Below are 21290 nucleotides of genomic sequence, written 5' to 3' on the forward strand. Positions count from 1 at the left end.
GACACTGTCTACCTGTTACCTAAGCCCCCCTCATGATTTTTACGACACCTCCTCCTCTCCCTGCATTTTCTGTCTTATTAGCTATTCTGTGTTTTAAAATATAATCTGTAAATTCCATTGAATTGGTTAGTATTGCTTCAGACTTGATAAAGGAAGGAACTCTTCGAAAAGCTTGTCATCTTAAAAATGTATAGTTAGGGGGGCGGAGCCTGGCCACGCAGGATCATGGCCGACTAAATCCTGGCTCTTAAGCCCCACATTAGGTGCTTAATAAATTTAGGGGAGTAGAATGCCCAAAACCAGCCAATACTTTAGGCATTAATCAGTGGGAGCACCCGGCACAAAACCTGAGCAGCAAGAGCCACATAGCTACTCTGAGGGACCGCCGCACACTGCGACCTGTCCGCTTACATGGGGCCTGCAGATCCGGAGCTGTCTAACAAGTGACCCATGCAGCTGAAAACCGGTGAGACTCACGCGGCTAACGGGAATCTAGCCGATATCACATACCCAGGACTGGAGGCATCTGCTGTACTGATCGGCAAGAAGAATCCTTAGACGCCGGTCATAATAGAAGGCGCAACAGCTCCCGCGCTCATGCACCACCATTAGACCCCGTTGGGCCTTTTCATCCTGAGGCAGCATCGGCACAGCAGCGGAGCTATTGAGAGCAGACCGGGTGAGGACATAACGGCAAAACAAGGCAATTGCCATTCTCAAGAGACCTTTTGCAGGTAACGGCAGCACGCACTGGGGCCTTTTTCCCTTTTTCCAAGGGGGAGACTGAGTATTACAAACAAATAAAAATAAAAATATATCAGCCCCTGGGACCGGGACTTTTACAGCTACAGCTCCTCATGACCTACCCTATATGTTGACTGAGGTTGTGTCTGCTCTCCATAATACCACACACAAAAGCTAAATAAACAGAGATAACACAGTGGGTTTTACTAACTATTTTATTTCTACATCAAAGCAAATAAAGTCAGAGGCAGAAAAGGCTGAAAGGGTGTGTGGCAGTATTTTTTATTTTCTGCCTTTGAAACAGAGGGGTCTGTGATTTTACTACAAGATCAGAAGGGGTGAGACCACTAACTGAGGATCTTTATTTAGTGCTTAGAATTTGCCCTTCAACAAGTAAATACCCCTAGGCCCTGCAGGCAGCCACAAACAGGAGAGACATTTCCTTCCCAAACATGTCCAATAGGAAAAATACTAAAGGGGATAAAGGCCCAAAAAGCGGTAACCTTAGTAATTATATAAAAATGGTTAATACAGGGCCTGACATAAGAGGCTCTGAAACTGTTACCCCTGATCCAGCACCTGACCTAGTTGGCCCTGATTCAGAAATAATGACTCAAGAACCTCTAACCAGAAATGACCTTAATGTAATCTCCTCCAAAGCGGATATAAATGCTGTTTTGACAGAAATTAGATCTCTATTTGGGGACCTGAAAAAGGATTTTTACCAGATAAGTCAGCAAGTGCAAACACTTGAAAGGCAACAGGAGAAACTGAGACTCAAGTTACTTCCAATTCTCAATGCACCTTTGAACAAGGGGAGGACATACAGTTTCTGTTGTCCAGGGTAGAGGACCTGGACAACAGAGGAAGAAGGAACAACTTGCGAATTAGAGGTGTCCCTGAAACGGTCAACAACACTGCTTTAGAGGGCTATTTACAAGATTTATTTTGCACCATAAAGGGCACACCAAGCTCAACAGACATCCAGCTAGAGAGAGCACACCGAGCCCTTCGCCCGAGACCCTCCCCAAAGGCCCCACCAAGGGACATTATTATAAAATTCCTCAGTTATAAAGACAAGGACTCGGTCTCACAAAAAGCAAGGGCCATTAAGGACCTTACCCATGCGGGTATCCCCATACAAGTTTTCTCAGACCTGAGCCAGATCACACTCCAAAAGAGAAGGGATCTCCGTTTTATCACCAGTCAACTTCAAGCTCACAGTATTCAGTACAAATGGGGTTTCCCGGTAAGCATAATTGCCTCACGCAATGGCAAACAAGCTGTATACAGATCACAAATGGATTTGAGAGACTTCAGCAGAACTTTGGGGATTGACATCCCACCACCTGTCGATGAAGAAGCCCCGCCAAGAAATCAGGACATTCGAGAAGCTGTTTCTGACAGATAAATTGTTAAGCGAACAATTACTAGCTTTTTGAGACTAATTTGGATTACTTCAAAAGACTACCTCTGTGAACTTTTGATGAATCAGATAAGTGTGATGTTTCTGTTCTCCCTTCTGTTATGCTGCCTTTCCCCATTTTTCCCCCTCCCTCAAACATCATAGTTTTCTTGTTATGTACAAATCTGTTTATATTAAGATGTTATAGAGGGGGCTCACACACTGGGAAATGTTTTAGCCAGGCTGAGGGCCCTTAGCTTAGAGGTGATGTAGTTTAGCTTTACCTAGAGGTTGAGGATGCTATTCACACAGGCACAGAATTATATCAGGAGTTACCTCAGGGCAGATTAGCAAGTGTTCTACCTCAATAGGTGCGACAGCACACTTACTCCCTACCTGCTTAGGTGGAAGCTCAGTGCCAGTTAGGTTTAGCCAGAGGGCAGGATAGAGGAATTTCACTTGCAGACACTTGCTTCTCCTCAGCTGACTTGCCGGTTTAAGGCCTTAGCTAACACTAATTGCCTGGAGTAACAATGCCTACACAGCAGAGCTGTTCATCAAAATAGTTTAGTAATCATTTATATTGTCTGAAGCTTTCACTAACGCAGGAGATAGCCTACTCCATATGCAGAGGGCCCTTGTGATGTTACACTTCAAATTTACTTAAGTATGTCAATTTCCTGGGTTAACAGATACTGTTGATGTTCTAGTTTTACTGTTGTATTTTATATAATGAGTTTAAATGTATCAAATGCAAGGAGGGTAACACAATGGAACGACCCCAATCTTTTCTGTAGTGTATATCCGGGTGTCTAACCTGACCTTTGATTTGATTGGGCAGTTCTGATTCTCTCCTCATAAATATATTTTATGTTTACAAGCAGCACCTGGTGTGGGGATACTGATCCCACATTTACATACATTTTCTACCTTTCTTCTCTGCTGACCCTCTAGTTGGTCACTACTGGATTAGATCTTACTAACCATCATCTCTTCTGCACACTGTACTTAAATACAGTGGACCTGATCTGCTTCTTTCCCCTATAGGGATACTTCACTCTGAGACTAGAACTTAGTTAGAACTTAGTTCCTACTTTCTATCATTTTCCTTGCTTCTTCTTCTCTTCCTTCAACCCTTTCTACCCATTTACCTAGCCACTACTCTTCCTTTCCCGCCTTCCCTCCCACTCTTATTATTTTTTATTTTATTTTATTTTTTTTCTCTCTCCTCTCCCTCCCCACAATGACTACTGATAGAGCACACAATTTATCACTGATGACCATTAATGCAAAGGGTCTAAATATCCCTCAAAAAAGAACTCATTTGATTAGGGACGCTCTTAGAACACATTGTGATGTGCTGTTCATACAAGAGACACACTTTAAAAAGGGCATGGAACCGACATGGACTGCTCCTAAATTCCCGACCTCCTATTTCGCCTCAGGGCCTACTAAGAAAAACGGGGTGGGCATTATGTTTAAACACTCATCTCCCTTTGCACTTACTCACATGGAAAGAGATCCTGATGAACGATACCTGATTTTGGTGGACACTCTGTTTAAGAGGGTGGTCACTTTTGCTAATGCTTATTTCCCAAACCAATGACAGAATAAATTTATGTCAACCCTTACCAACACAATTCTAGAATTGCGCAAAGGAGCGCTTATCCTGGGAGGAGACTTTAATCTTTCCCTTGACCCTGTTTTGGATACATCCAGAGCCCTTACTTCCATCCCCAAAAAAGTTATCAGGCAATGCAACTCCAGATTGGAGGAGCTGGCGGTACATGACACATGGCGCATCTTGCACCCTCTTAGACGAGACTACACTTTTTTCTCACATCCTCATGACATTTTCTCTAGAATTGACTTTTTTTTACTGACCAGAACACACTGGCAGGTGTCACGAGCACCCAGATTCTCCCGATGACATGGTCTGATCATGCACCAGTAATTTGTAAATTAAAATGGCCCACAAGACCAGATGGCCCATTTATCTGGAGGTTTAATGACTTTTTGGTCAACAACCAGATCATCAAAATTAAAATAGAAAAAGCATTGGCAGAATATTTTCAACACAATGAAAACGTGTCAGATCAGGTAGTCTGGGAAGCGCACAAATGTGTACTCAGGGGAGAGTTAATTAAGCAGAAGGCCCTCCAACTAAAACAGGTCAGACAAAGGTACACATCACTTCTCTCTAAAATAAGGGAATTAGAAACTAAACATAAGAAAACACCCACAAACACACAGGTTCAAATAGAACTTCAACAGCTTAGGAAGCAAATACAGGACATGCACTCTGCTGACCATCAGACAATGGCCCTGAAGTTACAACAGAAGTATTTTGAATCCGGGGATAAGCCAGGTAGATTGCTTGCGAGAGCTTTAAAGCGGAAGCAACTTAAATCACATATCCACACTATGCTAAATCAACACAATCAGACATGCACAGACAGCCCATCTATAGTGGAGATATTGAGATCATATTATCAATCCCTTTATAATTTACACGAAAAAGACACATCCCCTCAGGAGGATGTAAAAAAAGCAAGCCAAACCGCTATTGACCAATACTTAAATTCTCTGACACTCCCTAAATTATCTGACATAGAGAGAGAGGGCTTGGAAACAGACATTTCAGTGGAAGAAGTAATTAAAACCATAGATAGCCTTCCATCGGGTAAGAGCCCGGGGCCCAACGGTTTCAGTGTTAAATATTACAAACTCTTTAAAGACATATTGTCGCCGCGCCTGGCATCTCTGTTCAACTCCATAGGAGACACCCAGGGATTTTCCCCCTCCATGCTTCTGGCGCACGTTACCACTATCCCTAAACCAGGCAAAACACCTGATCGCCCGGAGAATTTCAGGCCAATATCCCTCCTTAACGTGGATCTTAAGATCTTTGCAAAAATACTCGCTACGCGATTGAATAATTATTTGCCACAATTAATATCCCCTGACCAAGTGGGATTTGTCCCAGGACAATACCATAAAAGCTACCTTACTAGTAAATTATGCACAACAAAACAACATCCCATCTATACTTGTTTCTACCGATGCTGAGAAGGCTTTTGACAGGGTCAATTGGGATTTCCTTAGAATTGTCCTGTCAAAAATGAATTTTGGCCACTCCTTTATACACAGAGTCTTCTCCCTCTACACAGAACCTACAGCACAGGTTAAGATAAACAATTTATTATCTGATCCCTTTAAGATAACAAACGGTACTCGACAGGGGTGCCCCCTGTCTCCACTGTTGTTCGTCCTCATGATTGAAACACTAGCACAAAAAATACGCGACAACCAAAAAATTACGGGGATTAAAATAGGCACTCATGAACATAAGTTATCGCTATACGCAGATGACATCCTTCTCTCAGTAACAGATCCCCTGGTCTCGCTTCCCGAAATCCTTAGGGAGTTTGAGGAGTATGGTAGGGTATCCAATTTCCACTTAAACCAAACGAAATCTGAAATATTGAACATAAACCTACCACAGACGGTTTTATGCCAAATCCCAGACATTTGTAAACTACGTATTAAAACTAGCACACTTAAATATTTAGGGATATATCTAACTCCAAAAATACATAACCTCTACGAAGCAAATTATACACATTTACTAGCATCAATCTCGGGAGATCTTTCTTCCTGGAAAAATAAGAGACTCTCCTGGCTCGGTAGGATTGGAGCCGTAAAAATGAATGCCCTCCCCCGTATTCTATATTACTTACAAACTCTCCCTATCCCACTACCTGCTCAGTATCTACTAAAGCTTCAGGGACTTTTAGAGGAATATATATGGGGGGGAACACGACCCCGAATTGCAAAAAAAAAAAACTCTCTACCTATCCAAAGAAAAAGGAGGATTGGGCATCCCAAACCTCCTAATGTACAAAAAGGCCATCACCCTCCAACACCAGGTAGAGTTCAGCGCCAACCCACAGGACAAAACGTGGGTCCAGGTGGGTAAATCAATTTTGGGAGCGCATAATATAGGTTCTTTGGGGTGGATCTCAAATAAAAATAGGCCTAACACAATTAGCCAATACCCTCTCCTAAGGGACTTTTTTCAGCAATGGGACAAAACACTTGTCGATCACCCATATATCTCTACTAGTCCTTCTCCATTAATGCCATTCACTCACAACCCTGACATTCCATTCACTAATACTCATCAGACGTACTTGAATAAAGCACAAATAGACCAAACTATGTTCCACAGGCTCCTGACTAACAAAAAACTCAAGACTCTTGAGGAACTGAGCAACTCAGACGCAAATATCACTTGGTACTTTCATGCACAGCTGCAACATTATCTATTAACACACGCAAAAGTAGAGAATATAACCAGGCAGCCTACACTACTGGAAACACTATGTTTACTACCTCGTCCCCCAAAACATCTAATCTCAATAATGTATAAACTTTTGACATCCCACAAGGAGACTCACACACCTTCATTTATAAGACAGTGGCATCATGAATTAGACCAGAACCTCACAGAGGCAGAATGGCAGAGAATTTTCAACAACCATAACAAAGCATCCATATCAGCTAAGATTTTGGAAACCAACTACAAGTTTCTGTCACGCTGGTACCTAACGCCTGTCAGAATTAAAAAAAATTACAAGAAAACAGATGGCAGGTGCTGGAGAGGATGTGGGGAGCCCGGCACGGTCCTTCATATCTGGTAGACCTGCGATTTAATAAGGCCATTTTGGCAATCCATATTGAATATTATGGACTCTAAACTCAATGCTACTCTAATTAGGAATCCTACCCTTTTGCTCTTCCACGGCCTACCCAAATTAGTGGAAAAGCCTAAAAAATACCTACTTTTTTTCATGCTTAATGCTGCAAAGTCCCTCATCCCTAAAAATTGGAAATCTGTCAATGTCCCTCTGATCTCAGACTGGGAGAATCTGGTAGATAGGTATTTATCCCTAGAGAGATACTGATACCTAAGAGATGATAAGTTAGAGATTTATGGATACATGACGGAATATTGGAGGCCCCTTACAAGGGAGTAGTCGGTGCGCTTTGCCTCCAACATTATCCTATCTTACAAGCAATATGCACATCTGGTTAACTTCCCCCCTTTCCTCCCCCCCCCCTCCCCCCTTTTTTTTTTTCTCTTCCTCCTTCTTCTTCTCTCCTTCTCATGTTCCCCTTTACTTGCCCTTAGAACTTGCCTTCTATTCTGTCTTTCTTTTTTCTTCTCTTTCCATTCTTAACTATAACTGCTGTATATTGATGGTTTCAATATATGTTAATATCTTAGTTCTACTGAGGTGTACGCTATAACACCCATAGTTGTCTATGTTTGATGGTTTTATGGTTATTTACTTAGAGCAAGAGTCACCATGGAGCTGAACTCCCAATACCTTAAAGGGAATTAATGGACAGTAGGACTATGTACTGTCAAGCCGAACTCGAAAATATATAATAACAATGTACATTCCCTGTATAATACTAATGTCTCTGTACTTATGTTATTTATGAATAACCTAATAAAGCTTTATAAAATTTAAAAAAAAAAAAAAAAAAAAAAATGTATAGTTAGTCCAATAAAAAAGTATCATTGCTCAATGCAATACTCTTGTTATTTTGATATCTAAATCTCTGGACTAACACGGCTACTCCAATCAACGTATATATATATATATATATATATATATATATATATATATATATATATACACATATAAATTTGTAGGAATAATCACTCACTGGTCTTCTGCCATCCGTGACAAAATTCTTTATTAGTTGTGATGTTTCGGGACTAAATGCTGTCGCTTCCTCTGACAAACAATAAGTGAACAAACCAAAACTTTTAAAGGCCTGTGTACCCCTCCCCTAAAATAAGCAGCCAATCATGGCTGTCCATGTGCAAACATGTTCCAAAATATTATTAAGAATCATTAACATTCAAAAAGATGTGTTATCATAATCAGTAATTAAAAATGTGAAATGTAAATGTGGTAGTTTCCATTCAACCTCTATGACCCCATCAACCAGACATCCAGGTTATTCATTGTAAAACTAAAATAAACAACTCAATCGTCTGATAACATGAAGTCACAACAACCACAAAATTTGTATTATAGAGAACCGGCCAATAACAATCAACAAGGCGGGGTCCACAGTGCCCAACGCTCCTCCTGACTGGACAACAGAAACCAGCGTGTAATGCACAACAAGGCGCCTAACTAGTTAGTATGATCGAAACCAGACCAATCAAAGCTCAATATCACAGTCAAGTATCTCAAGTAAATGATGGCCAAGGAGAGACGGCACTAAGGGGGCAGATAATCTGTACAGGCTATACTTCATTAGACTAAAACGAGCACCTCAATCATCATATCGTATAGAGTTAGAACAACAATGGAATATGTGTTATAAAAAGCCAGACTATTGTAATCAACAGGGCAGGGTCAGCGCTGTCAAACACTACTCCTGAGTAGACAGCAGAAATTGGCATGTAATACACAGCAAGACGCCCAAATGGTTAATACGATCGAAAACTGACCAATCAGAACTCAATATCACCAACAAGCCTCTCAAGTAAATGACGGCCCAAAAGAGATGTCATTATAGGGGCAGAACCCATGTACACTAATATACAATCCTAAAAAGTGGCATATATATATGTGTGTGTATATGTACTGTATGTATATGCCATACTTAAAAAGATAGGGTCCCAGAAGTATATGTGGGCCCAAAGAAGGAAAAGGCTGCACAGGAAATCACTTTAAACCAAACGTTTTATTAAAGGGGAGATAAGAACTCCGGATCTGCCTCTACAGATAAAATAAAATATTTAAACCAGACAACAGGTGGAGATGATGGTGCACTTCACAAAACTGCAGTATTCATAAGAAGAGAGAAACATTCCCAATTCCATGCTAGCATGTACTCTCAGAGCCAAAAAATAGTCCAGTATACATTCCGGGCACTTAGTGCAAATTACACGCTCCGGTAAAGAAACAACCAGGTACTGTCCCTAATACACTGCTGTATTCCGGGCACTTAGGTGTTAACACACGCTTCGGCAGTTATAGTGAAGTCCAGTCTCCTATATATCTTGACTGGGCTGATGACAAACTTCCAACAGGCCGTATGCTAAATAAAGTTCTCAGGGAACAACTCCCGGGTGCAAGACTTAAACCGCACGGCTTACCTTCACCGTCTCGACAATTCAGGCTGATACTTTGAGAATATCACTTGCCTCCATGTCTTGTATTGCGTGATGTCTGTGCCAATGCAGTGCTTCACTTGCTACTCTCCGGTAAATACATTGCTTGTGAACAGGAACTCCAGAGCAGCTTCACCTGTGGCGTTCTCCTTAGCTGCACAGATTAGACTCCACACATTACGTGTTTTGCCCCTCCCCTTTGTGGGTTGGACTAGGGCTTTGTCAGATGTATAATGATCCTACACCTTAGGTTCTTAAATACTTGTTCAATTACTTTGTTGCCAATCCCTTGTAACCCCATCTTAAAGGGATATAGCGCCTCAAACAAAATAAAGTCTGGTGATATTTTTGATATATACTATTGTACAAGATACGGATTGGAGGTGACACATTTAAATGGCTCATTTACAAATGTTACTATCAGCATATACTACGTCAACTTGTTCAATTTAATATACATAGGAGATCAATATATTCTCACTAAGTCTCCCATTACATATTCAAAAATGTTTTACTTCATGTACATAATATGTCATCATTAGTTTAAATGACTACAAGATTATAGAAAACATGCACATTCAATCTTTTCATTAAGGCCTGTGGGGGGCAGTGTGTTTAATCTGTACATCCAGTGTAATTCATGCTGGAGTAATATTTGATCCACATTGCCCCCTCTCCTCTTAGGTCCCACATGTTCAATGCCAAGTACTTTTAATTGTGCATAGACTGAGTTAATTTAACATCTAAAATGTCTTGCCACAGGGCTATCTTGATCGTTATCGTTGATGCTATCCCTGTGCTCCCTAACTCTATCTTTCAGTTCTCGTGTCATTTTTCCAATATAGAACTTTGGGCCTGAGCAATGTAACCGGCAAATTACATTTTTTAGTGTTACATACAATTATTTCATTAATGTAATAAACTATATCTGAGGTATCTGTGCTGAAGCTGGATGATTTTTCAATGATTTTGCAATATACACATCGTCCACACATCGTCAGTAGAACACTACCTCTGCTCTGAAAGGGTCTTCCTCGTTATAAATGAAGTTACGTTCCAGCCAACCCATAAACAGATTTATATATGTGGGGGCAAATTTCACCCCCATGGCTGTACCCTGTTTCTGCAGGTAAAATACCCCTTCAAAACAAAAGTAGTTTTGTTTCAACAAAATGTGGGTAACTCGTAGAAGGTATGTTATATGATCTGTGGTGAGCGCTGCACTCAATGTTAGAAAATATTTAATAGCTGCCAATCCCATGTCATGTGGTATACTGGAGTATAAAGAAACCACATAGATGATAAGCCAGCTGTAATTGTCCTGCCAGTCCAGTTCCTCCAGCATACCAAGGACATGAGGTGTTTCTCTAATATAGCTAGGTAGAGAAAGAACAAATGGTTGAAGAACCACATCCAACCAATCACTTAAAGACTCCAACAGGGAGCCTATCCCTGACACAATGAGGTGTCCCTTTATATTTATGAGACTTTTGTGGACTTTGGGCAGATGATGGATGACGGGGATGATAGGATGACTAACATAAAGAGAAGTAGCATTCTGTTGATCAAATATGTCTAAACATACCCTGTCATCCAACAGGTGCCAAAGTTCATGTAAGAATAACGTGGTGGGAGTGTTGAATATGTTTGCTGGTCATTCAATTGGCATAATGCCTCCCCAACATAATCCACACAATCCAAAACCACAACACTGCCCCCCTTGTCAGATTGACGAATGACAATAGAATCATTATTACAAAGTGAAGCAATAGCTTCTTTTTCTGACACAGAGAGGTTGTGTTTGGTAGAAGTAGTCGTCTAACTCAATTTATGCAGATCTTCCACTACCCTTTTTTGGAAAACTTCCAAAGATTTTCCTCTATGATGTATGGGATAAAAAAGTCATTATTCTCTTTGGAAGTTTCAAACTTGAAGATTCAACTTCAGAAGTGGATTCTGCCTCCAATGCTTCAAGAGATACAATGCTACAGACTTCTTGAAAAGTCAGTGACTGTGTGTCAGATATATTAGTTTTTGTGGGGACAGATGTAGAGAGATGTGGCTCATCTATTTCAGCAATCATATCAAAATGCTTATTCAATGTGCTCTTTCTAATAAAACGATTAAGGTCTATAATGGTTTGAAAAAGATTGAAGGTTCTATTAGGGCAAAGCCCAAGCCATATTCAAGAACCTTAATTTCAGTTTTATTAAGAGCACACAAAGAAACATTAATAACACTATTTAACTTGGGTGTGTTATCATTTTGGGGTTTTCCTCTTTGATAAATGTGGAACTACTGTAATATCACCCGAAGGTGCTAAATGGCCTCGAATTTGATCAGAATTGTTCTGATTTTTATTTTTGTTTTTTTGTTGTTATTATTTTGGCCACCCTGTCTATTATATGTCGAGTTCCTTCTGAACCTCCTATTTTTCTGCCAGATAAAAACTAGACCATCATTCAAATCTTTTTGGTCACGTAAGAATTTCGTATATTTCACTTGAATAAGTTCCTGTCTTGACGTTTCAACCACCTCTTTCAACATAATATCAAAGCCTGCATATTCCCAACTAGATTTGAAATTATTAAGGTCAGCATGTATTTTAGCAATGTTACTCCTAACCAGAGCAAGTTGTTCAAATTTGTATTAAATTAACATAGTCATAAGTCTCAGAGAACATTCGGAGAGAATGTCATTCCACTTCCGGATAAATTCCTGGTGTGTGATATCAAAGTTAGGAAATGTTTTCACTCTTAAACCTCTTGGTATCATTTGAAGAGCTAGATATTTATTTAAAATCCAAGAGTCCAATTTAAGTCTTATTTCTTTCAGTCTTATAATTTCTAAATTGTGGAATAAGTCCCCTAACTTAAATGTCCAATGATACTGTGGTAAAGAATTCTACTAATTCAAGCCCTTATAGGTCATGATCATCCATGTTTAGTAAAGAATAATATTGTATAGATTCTATTGTGGTCTACGTGTCTTTAATACACCAGCAAATTTTCAGACAAACCCCTCAATAGTTATACCAGTTAATTATCCAGAGTCAAGGAAAAAAGTGTTCGTGTTCAGTAAAAGAAAAAGTTCTGGTTTTATGCTGGGTATAACTTATACATGTAATTAAAGCAGTAGAAGCTTGTTTGTAGCATTAGAAGGTAAAGCGTAACAAATGTTTAAAATAAATAATCGAGCAGTATATGCTTCAATATAAGAGAGAGTATATCGTACTTATCCCCTCTCAAAGAAGCACTCACCCACTCTATAGTGTTGGTCCCTTGTCGACACAAGCATCCACTATTCCGAAAATTGAGCGAAGACTTGCACTCCTACTGCTTGCTGCTCAAGTCACTCGTAAGAAAAATAAATAAAGTTTAGCAGACTGCAGCCCATATCCAACTCACCACTTCGGTAGCCAGGGCTCTGCAGTTTGCTCCATCCTCTGACGGTTCTGGATTTCCTCTATCTGGTGAAGTAGGCAATCGACTCTCCAATCCACTGGAGACAGGGCTAGTCACATGCTGGGTGAGCGACCAATTTTGAGCAATCCTTGTCGTAATGCAGTAAACAAGCTAAAATGATTCCTAACGTAAAGCCTCTGCTGGAAAGCGCCCAGGGTAGCTGAAATGCTGTTGGAAGCGGGATGGAAAGGGAGGATTCCTTGTTGTCCTCTGGTAAATATATAAAAAAAAGAGATATCCCAAAGTTCCAAAAAATATGTAAAAAAGTAGGCTTTATTGGCAAATATTAAAATGGCAACATGGAGCTCGCACAAACGTGATTATATACACACACACAAATAAGCTTAAGGAGTATGTTTATAGAATGTTATATTTTTCCGAAACCTTTGTCAGATTAAGTATTGTTTATATTATATTAAACCTTTGTCAGCTTAAGTATTGTTTATATTATATTAAACCTTTGTCAGCTTAAAGTGAAGATAAAGTTAATCAGTCTGCCACAAAAAAATCAATATATCACTCAAAAATAATAGCATGTTCATTCATCAATTCTTATATTTTTCAATTTTACCTTTGTTATCTATTATAATGTGCTCCGATTTTGCTTGGAATAAAACAACCCGTTTTTTTTTTTTCCTAAACAACGATCACGTTGTTTAGACAGCCAATTGATTTTTTGGCCGTTAGGCGGCCGTCAATTGACGTCAGAAGGGGATGCTTAATTGTGCGCATGCGCGTCTATTTTTATTTCCTCCTTGAAAAGCGAGCGCGTCTTCGTGTAGCGCAAGTGCATTAAGCGGTTCATTTGTTTGCCAAGTCTCAACCGCATCGGATCGCATATTGCAACAAGTTTGTTACATTTCAATTGCTGCATCTATTCCTATAAGCTGTTTGAGCCATATTCACACACCTATACTGTCGCTTCACAAATATAGGGCGCGATCCGATATGCAGCGTCCCCTCCGCCCGAAGTTTCAGCTCGCAACTCGAGCTATCCCATATACGGCGCCGTCAGAGGCTAAAGTGCCGTAAGTCGGATAAACCAGCGATGTCCAGAAATCTGCGTAAGTACAAATTTCTCTAGTCGCCAGTGACTTACGGCACTTTAGAAACTGCCGGCGCCTACAAAACCTGACTAAACTATGAATTCACCCGCACTGTCTAACACGCTTCCTAAACATAGCCCGACACCTCTAAGCCTCTATCCGCTATTCCCCCTCACTATCCTAACAATAAAAAAAGTTATTAACCCCTAAACCGCCGCTCCCGGACCCCGCCGCCACCTAATAAAGTTATTAACTCCTAAACCGCCGCTCCCGGACACCGCCACCAGCTATATTAAATCTATAACCCCCTAAAGTGAGCCCCTAACACTGCCGCCATCTACCTTACCTACCCCCTAAAGTGAGCCCCTTACCCCGCCGCCATCTACCTTACCTACCCCCTAAAGTGAGCCCCTTACACCGCCGCCATCTACCTTACCTACCCCCTAAAGTGAGCCCCTACCCCGCCGCCATCTATTTTAAAATTATTAACCCCTAGTTTAATCCCCCTACCCCGCCGCCAGCTATATTAAATTATTTAACCCCTAAAATACTAAACTATCCCTACCACTAAACCTAAGTCTAACCCTACAAATAGCCCTGAAAAGGGCTTTTGCGTGGCATTTCCTAAATCTAAATACTTACCTATAAAATAAACCCTAAGATAGATACAATGTAATTAATAATTACATTGTAGCTATTTTAGGGTTTATATTTATTTTACAGGTAACTTGGTATTTATTTTAACTAGGTACAATAGCTATTAAATAGTTAATAACTATTTAATAGCTACCTAGTTAAAATAAGTACCAATTTACCTGTAAAATAATTCCTAACCTAAGTTACAAATACACCTACACTATCAATAAATTAAATAAACTACAAATATCTAAACTAAAATACAATTAAATAATCTAAACTAAATTACAAAAAAAACAAACACTAAATTACAAAAAATAAAAAAAAGATTACAAGATTTTTAAGCTAATGACACCTATTCTAAGCCCCCTAATAAAATAATAAAGCCCCCCAAAATAAAAAAAATTCCCTACCCTATTCTAAATTAAAAAAGTTAGCTCTTTTACCTTACCAGCCCGTAAAAGGGCCTTTTGCGGGCATGCCCCAAAGAAAACTGCTCTTTTGCCTGAAAAAAAAAAACACACAATACCACCCTGCAACATTACGACCCACCACCCACATACCCCTAATCTAACCCAAACCCCCCTTAAATAAACCTAACACTACCCCCCTGAAGATCTCCCTACCTTGTATTCACCCATCCGGGCAGAACTCTTCATCCGATTCGGGCGATGTCTTCAAGCAAGTTGCAGAGTCTTCTTCCATCCGGCGATGTCTTCAAGCAAGCGGCAGAGAGTCTTCTTCCAGCCGGTGATGTCTTCAAGCAAAGCGGCATCTTCAATCTTCTTTCTTCGCTCCTCCGCCGCGGAGCATCCATCCAGCACAATGACTTCCCGACGAATGAGGTTCCTTTAAATGACGTCATCCAAGATGGCATCCATCGAATTCCGATTGGCTCATAGGATTCTATCAGCCAATCGGAATTAAGGTAGAAAAATCTGATTGGCTGATTGAATCAGCCAATCAGATTCAAGTTCAATCCGATTGGCTGATTGGTTCAGCCAATCGGATTGAACTTGAATCTGATTGGCTGGGTGAATACAAGGTAGGGAGATCTTCAGGGGGGTAGTGTTAGGTTTATTTAAGGGGGGTTTGGGTTAGATTAGGGGTATGTGGGTGGTGGGTCGTAATGTTGGGGGGTGGTATTGTGGGTTTTTTTTCAGGCAAAAGAGCAGTTTTCTATGGGGCATGCCCCACAAAAGGCCCTTTAAAGGGCTGGTAAGGTAAAAGAGCTAACTTTTTTAATTTAGAATAGGGTAGGGGATTTTTTTTTATTTTGGGGCGCTTTATTATTTTATTAGGGGGCTTAGAATATGTGTAATTAGCTTAAAAATCTTGTAATCTTTTTTTTTATTTTTTGTAATTTAGTGTTTTTTTTTTTTGTAATTTAGTTTAGATTATTTAATTGTATTTTAGTTTAGACATTTGTAGTTTATTTAATTTATTGATAGTGTAGGTGTATTTGTAACTTAGGTTAGGATTTATTTTACAGGTAAATTGGTACTTATTTTAACTAGGTAGCTATTAAATAGTTATTAACTATTTAATAGCTATTGTACCTAGTTAAAATAAATACCAAGTTACCTGTAAAATAAATATAAACCCTAAAATAGCTACAATGTAATTATTAATTACATTGTAGCTATCTTAGGGTTTATTTTATAGGTAAGTATTTAGTTTTAAATAGGAATATTTTCATTAATAATATTAATATTAGATTTATTTTAATAAGAGTTTAGTTAGGGATGTTAGAGTTAGATAGGGTTATTATACTTAATATATATATAATATAATAACGATATTAACTATATTAACCCTAATATAATTAGGGTTAATATAGTTAATATAGGTGGCGGCGGTGTAGGGGGATTAGATTAGGGGTTAATACATTTATTATAGGTGGCAGCGGTGTAGGGGGATTTAGATTGTAGGCAAAAGAGCTGATTAATTTGTTACAAAGCCCCGCCAAAAGCCCTTTTAAGGGCTGGCAAAAGAGCAGTTTACTTTGGGGTAATGCCACGCAAAAAGCCCTTTTCAGGGCTATTTGTAGGGTTAGACTTAGGTTTAGTGGTAGGGATAGTTTAGTATTTTAGGGGTTAAATAATTGAATATAGCTGGCGGCGGGGTAGGGGGATTAAATTAGGGGTAATAATTTTAAAATAGATGGCGGCGGGGTAGGAGCTCACTTTAGAGGTAGGTAAGGTAGATGGCGGCGGGGTAGGGGCTCACTTTAGGGGGTAGGTAAGGTAGATGGTGGCGGTGTAAGGGGCTCACTTTAGGGGGTAGTTTAATATAGTTGGAGACGGTGTAGGGGGATCACATTAGGGGGTAGTTAATGTAGGTGTCCGGGAGCGGCAGTTTAGGGGTTAATAACTTTATTAGGGATTGCGGCGGGGGATCGCGGTTAACAGGTAGATAGACATTGCGAATGCGTTAGGTGTTAGGTTTATTTTGCAGGTAGTTTAGGTAGTTACGGGGCTCCAATAGACAGCGTAAGGCTTACTACGTGTCAGGCACAACTAAGAAAGAAAAAATGTGTGCAGCTTAGTTATTTGAAGTTGAAAAAGAGGGCGCCACATAGCGTAATAAAGTTTGAACAGAATGCAAGTTGAAATGAATCAAAAATGCTTACCAAATGGATATGCACCGTACTTTGACCGGTGCTGACAAGCCGGCTAACACTCACAGTGGTTAGTACACTGGTGTCTGTGGTCTGCAGCGTCTTGCTGAAAGTCGAGTGATTCTGTCTCACTCCGTGTTTGGTCAATCACTTTCTTTACCAACGTAATATTGCTGTGTTGGATACACACTGCAAACAAAGTGTCGGACCTTGATCCTTGTGAATTGAAGATAAAAGCAGAGTACAACTTCCGTAAAAGTAAAAAAATATTTATTCCATACAAGTACCGCTACGCGTTTCTCGACCGCAACTGGTCGTTTCCTCAGGCATGAAATAGTGGATACAATTGATACAAAGTAACAGGCTTATATGCAGTTGTATTTTAAAAACGGAAGTTGTCAAGGAACCTAAAAACCAATGATAGCTTAGTTAATACGGTGAATATAATTGTCTCTGATTGCAGACTCAACTGTGAGTTAACCCGTGAAACTGATACATAAGTCTGATTCGGTTATTTAGTCAGACCTCGAAAGAAACCATGATATTTTATTATCCATATTGGTCGTGTCTGTGTTATGATATAAATGTGACTGTTTGATCTAACAACAAAACAAAAAACATAGTATTTTGTTATCCATATAGATCGTATATGTTAAAATAAAAACTGCTGAAAAACATTAAAATTAAAAAGACAATGACACTGGTTAAAAAGGAGATAAAATGTTGATGGTTTTGTTTTGAATCTGTAAAGGTTTTTTAAGAAGCACCATAGGATATATTGTTGCAATGAATGTATTGTGTATCTATATGTCAAAAGTGTGTAAAATTATAATTATAAGAGCGGTGGGATTACTCGGCCCTAGCAGAAAGAACAAGGGGCACCACATAGTATAATGGTGATTTTTGAAGGAATGTATGATGTATTAATTTTATGTACTTGTATAGTGTATAAAAATTGCTCTAATCCAAACATTTGCTGAATGTGTGAGGAATGTATAATATATAGTAGAATTTCTTTGTAATAAAAGTATGTTAGTGACTTAATTCACATAGATAACTATGGAGTTCCTATAATGCTTGGGCATAATCGATCAAATAAAATTATGGTGCCTGCAGACTTTTATTTGGTATGATGGATACCCTGTATGTGTTGGGACATGTTAGAATGAATACTTGATGTAGTCCTATGTGACCACTGTTAAAACTTATTATGATATAACTCTGTGTTGACCTATATTAAAAAGTCCCTATATATTCAGTTAGTGGTATATGCAAACTCAGTACTATGTGTACCTTTGGGTGCTTGTGTGAAATAGTGTATAAACGTTGTGAAAAATGGGTGCATAAATCTGTGATGTCAAAATATAATTGCTAACAAAGGATTCTGGCTAATGTGAAAATGGGATATGTATATATGGAAAAGGTTTATTTAAAATATTAAAAAATAAAAAAATATATTTAAAAATATATTATATATTGTATTATAATGACTGTGTTGGAAAAACACTGGTCCATATCAATCATATGATGCCAATAGAAAGAGACATAAAATGAAAGAATCATTATTATGTAAATACAAAGTGCAGGGGGATTGGGACCTATGTGTCTGAAAGTGATGTGTATGTAAAAATATTCATGGAATAGGGAATCCTGCTCATGTAATGAATATCGTGACCTTATCGGTCCTAGGGAAAATGATTAGAACCAGATTTTGTTAGTTTGGGACTGCCCTACCAGAAATTTTACTGAAGATCTAATGGTGTTTGCCCACCATGTCAAATTTTTGGTGGTCCTTTTCAGGAAATGGAAGCAGTGGATGTTGAACTGATAGTGCTTCTAAATCATGTTAAGCGGACATTAGCATCTATCTATTCTAGATTGGACTCATTAAGGGAATTTGGAACCCAATACATGTTATGGTGGGGTGAACATTTTCGTAATTGTAAAAATTGCAAAAAATCAAAAATTAAACATAGTGTCCCTAATCATTGTATAACAAAACATCAAGGCAATCCTTACATTTTTAAATACTTACCTATAGATTTTATCCCCAAGTCCTCAGATTATAATAGAGTCAATAAACTTAGACAACGAGAAACCTTTTGGATCTTTAAATTGAAAACTTTGTTTCCGGAAGGTTTAAATGCCAACTTGGACTTGGCGGCCTTTAATTAAGGTTTCTCTAAATCTGGTAGCTCAACCCATCTGAATATAAGCCATCTTATTCACCACTATTCCACATTCCCATTTCATTAGACTAAAACTTTATTGACAGAATCGCATGCTTTTACAGCAAAGTATAGAATCATTTACATTTAGACATTGATACTCACATATTGATGACATTGTCAGATTGTTAGTAATATAATATACATGCGTATATATATATATATATGTATATATATATATAATTTTGTGGCTCATCCAATTATTTTATTTTATTATTTTGCACTCATTTCTTATACTAGACACACTACAGTGGAAAACACCAATAACATGTATTGGGTTCCAAATTCCCTTAATGAGTCCAATCTAGAATAGATAGATGCTAATGTCCGCTTAACATGATTTAGAAGCACTATCAGTTCAACATCCACTGCTTCCATTTCCTGAAAAGGACCACCAAAAATTTGACATGGTGGGCAAACACCATTAGATCTTCAGTAAAATTTCTGGTAGGGCAGTCCCAAACTAACAAAATCTGGTTCTAATCATTTTCCCTAGGACCGATAAGGTCACGATATTCATTACATGAGCAGGATTCCCTATTCCATGAATATTTTTACATACACATCACTTTCAGACACATAGGTCCCAATCCCCCTGCACTTTGTATTTACATAATAATGATTCTTTCATTTTATGTCTCTTTCTATTGGCATCATATGATTGATATGGACCAGTGTTTTTCCAACACAGTCATTATAATACAATATATAATATATTTTTATATATATTTTTTTATTTTTTAATATTTTAAATAAACCTTTTCCATATATACATATCCCATTTTCACATTAGCCAGAATCCTTTGTTAGCAATTATATTTTGACATCACAGATTTATGCACCCATTTTTCACAACGTTTATACACTATTTCACACAAGCACCCAAAGGTACACATAGTACTGAGTTTGCATATACCACTAACTGAATATATAGGGACTTTTTAATATAGGTCAACACAGAGTTATATCATAATAAGTTTTAACAGTGGTCACATAGGACTACATCAAGTATTCATTCTAACATGTCCCAACACATACAGGGTATCCATCATACCAAATAAAAGTCTGCAGGCACCATAATTTTATTTGATCGATTATGCCCAAGCATTATAGGAACTCCATAGTTATCTATGTGAATTAAGTCACTAACATACTTTTATTACAAAGAAATTCTACTATATATTATACATTCCTCACACATTCAGCAAATGTTTGGATTAGAGCAATTTTTATACACTATACAAGTACATAAAATTAATACATCATACATTCCTTCAAAAATCACCATTATACTATGTGGTGCCCCTTGTTCTTTCTGCTAGGGCCGAGTAATCCCACCGCTCTTATAATTATAATTTTACACACTTTTGACATATAGATACACAATACATTCATTGCAACAATATATCCTATGGTGCTTCTTAAAAAACCTTTACAGATTCAAAACAAAACCATCAACATTTTATCTCCTTTTTAACCAGTGTCATTGTCTTTTTAATTTTAATGTTTTTCAGCAGTTTTTATTTTAACATATACGATCTATATGGATAACAAAATACTATGTTTTTTGTTTTGTTGTTAGATCAAACAGTCACATTTATATCATAACACAGACACGACCAATATGGATAATAAAATATCATGGTTTCTTTCGAGGTCTGACTAAATAACCGAATCAGACTTATGTATCAGTTTCACGGGTTAACTCACAGTTGAGTCTGCAATCAGAGACAATTATATTCACCGTATTAACTAAGCTATCATTGGTTTTTAGGTTCCTTGACAACTTCCGTTTTTAAAATACAACTGCATATAAGCCTGTTACTTTGTATCAATTGTATCCACTATTTCATGCCTGAGGAAATGACCAGTTGCGGTCGAGAAACGCGTAGCGGTACTTGTATGGAATAAATATTTTTTTACTTTTACGGAAGTTGTACTCT

Source organism: Bombina bombina, chromosome 4 (genome assembly GCF_027579735.1).
Source record: "Bombina bombina isolate aBomBom1 chromosome 4, aBomBom1.pri, whole genome shotgun sequence".
In the NCBI taxonomy this organism is placed as follows: domain Eukaryota; kingdom Metazoa; phylum Chordata; class Amphibia; order Anura; family Bombinatoridae; genus Bombina; species Bombina bombina.